Genomic DNA, 2,338 nt, shown 5'->3' on the forward strand with positions numbered 1-2,338 from the left:
CCAAGGACAGGTCCTCTGCCGGCGGAAAGTCACTCCTGGGGGTGTTAATGCCCAGATTTCCACGGTACCCCGAGTGCAGGCTGAGCTCACTACTGAACCCAGATGACGCCCTGGGGCACGGAGGTGTAGGGGGTGAGGTGAGAAATGGTCCACGTGCTTGGCAGCTGTCCACCCATCCTGCAGGTGGGTTGTGGGGAATGGATGGTGTGTCACTGATGGAAAGGATGCAGCAAACAGGTGGGTGGGTGGGGGGTCCTGTTGCAGGAGAGAGTGGGCAGAAGTGATGAATGACTGAACCAACGAGGGGAGATGAGATCAGCGTGCAGTAGAAGGGCTGGCCGTATCAGGACCCTGGACAACTCTTGGATGTCCTTTCTGATTGATCCAGGATGGCCATGGAAAAGGCAAATGTCACCTCGGTCTCTGAGTTCCCGCTCCTGGGCCTCTCAGAGAAGCCCAAGCAACAGCAACCGCTGTTCATCCTCTTCCTGACTATGTACCTGGTCACGGGACTGGGGAACCTGCTCATCTTCCTGGCTATCGCCACTGACCCCCGACTCCACACTCCCATGTACTTCTTCCTGGCTAACTTGGCCTTTGTGGACATTTGCTTCACCTCTACCACCATTCCCAAGATGCTGGCCAACCACGTGTCAGGGCACAAAGGGATCCCTTACGCGGGCTGCCTGACCCAGATGTTCTTCTTCATCTGGTTTGCTGGCGTCGATAGCTTCCTGCTGACTGCCATGGCCTATGACCGCTATGTGGCCATCTGTCACCCTCTGCACTATGCCAGGTCTGTAAAACACCACAGCTCTGCGGCCTCTGGTGGCTGCATCCTGGTCTGCAGCCTTCGGGAATGCCCTGACCCACACCGTATTATTGACTCACCTCTCCTTCTGCACCCACAACCGCGTGCCCCATTTCTTTTGTGACCTCAGCCCTCTGCTGAAGCTGGCCTGCTCTGACACCTTTCTCAATAATGCAATGGTATACACTGTGGGGGCCCTGCCCACTGTCACCGCCTTTGTGGGCATCTTGGTCTCCTACACACGCATCTTTGCCACGGTGCCGAGGATCCCCTCCACCAGAGGCAAGCAGAAGGCTTTCTCCACCTGTGGCTCTCATCTGTCTGTGGTGTCTCTGTTCTACGGGACACTCACTGAGGTTTATTTTAGCCCCACATCCTGCCACACAGCCCAGAAGGACACAGCCGCTGCGTGATGTACACCGTGGTCACTCCCATGCTGAACCCTTTCATCTACAGCCTACGCAACAGTGACATGAAGGGGGCCTTGGGGGCTCTCGTCAATAGGAAGCCAGTTTTTATTCAGTGACCATAGCACTGGGATGTTTGAGTGCTCAAATCCAGTGCCCATCTGTACGAAATGTCCTCGTACGCTCCCAATGTTCCATGTTTCCTTCGTATCGCTCTTGGTTCTCTGTGTATTACTTTATTCTTCCAGCAACTATTTCTTGAACATCTATTATATTGTAGATACTCTTTGAAGGGCTGAAGTTCTAGCAGGGAACAAACAAAATCCCTGGCCACGTGGCGCTCACACTGCAGCCTGAAGAACACATCGCAGTTAAAAGGAAATGCTTGGGAAACTAGAGAGACCAGGACACAAGCCCACTTTGCTTAAGGTTCAGGTTAATCTGTATAATAAAAAGATACAAATGCAGAGGCTCAAAAGTCATAAGATCTTGCTGTTTCTGTGACAACATAGTTCCTTCTAGAACCTTAGAGTAGACAACTGGTCTAGTTGTTTCTAGTAAGTTCCGTTGTGAGGCACCAGATCCGATGTGCTTTCCTAGCCAGAATTCTTATGTTTATTGATTTTGTAATATTTGTTTCCTTGAACTACCTACGTTTGGTCACTCTCAGTTAATGGTCATCTGAAACAATAACCTTGGGTAGGAGGCAAGATCCTTATTTATACTGTTTTGAAGAGCAGGAAGCTGTTGGCTCTTCTAACCTCATGATGTTTCTGGCCTTGAAAACTGGCCAATTCTTGTCTAGGACCATCTCTTTCTTGTGATTCCTTGCTGCCAAGCAGCGAGACGCAGCCAACTCACAGTGACATCATAGCTCTTTCCAATCACTTCTAGAAACACAGGCTCAGTGAACATATGATCCACCTTCCAGGTTATCACCAGTGACGGTATTAGCAGATGATGTTCTTTGGCATAACAAGGTTCTCCAGCTTTTCATCCTGCTTTTTTTGTGTCCTCACCACCAGACCACTCAGCTCATGGCAACTAAATTTTCATTTTTGTGATGTCAGCATCTCATTTCTGGTACCAGTTTCTGTATTAGTTTCCTGGGGATATTGTT

General features: G+C 50.2%; 1 pseudogene; it reads left to right on the forward strand.

Moving 5' to 3' along the window:
* Positions 1-378: 378 nt before the first annotated feature.
* Positions 379-1,337, forward strand: LOC118001765 (annotated as a pseudogene).
* The last annotated feature ends 1,001 nt before the right edge of the window (positions 1,338-2,338 follow it).

This window comes from Mirounga leonina, unplaced genomic scaffold (assembly GCF_011800145.1).
Source record: "Mirounga leonina isolate KUSES-001 unplaced genomic scaffold, KU_Mleo_1.0 Mir_531, whole genome shotgun sequence".
Taxonomy (NCBI): Eukaryota; Metazoa; Chordata; class Mammalia; order Carnivora; family Phocidae; genus Mirounga; species Mirounga leonina.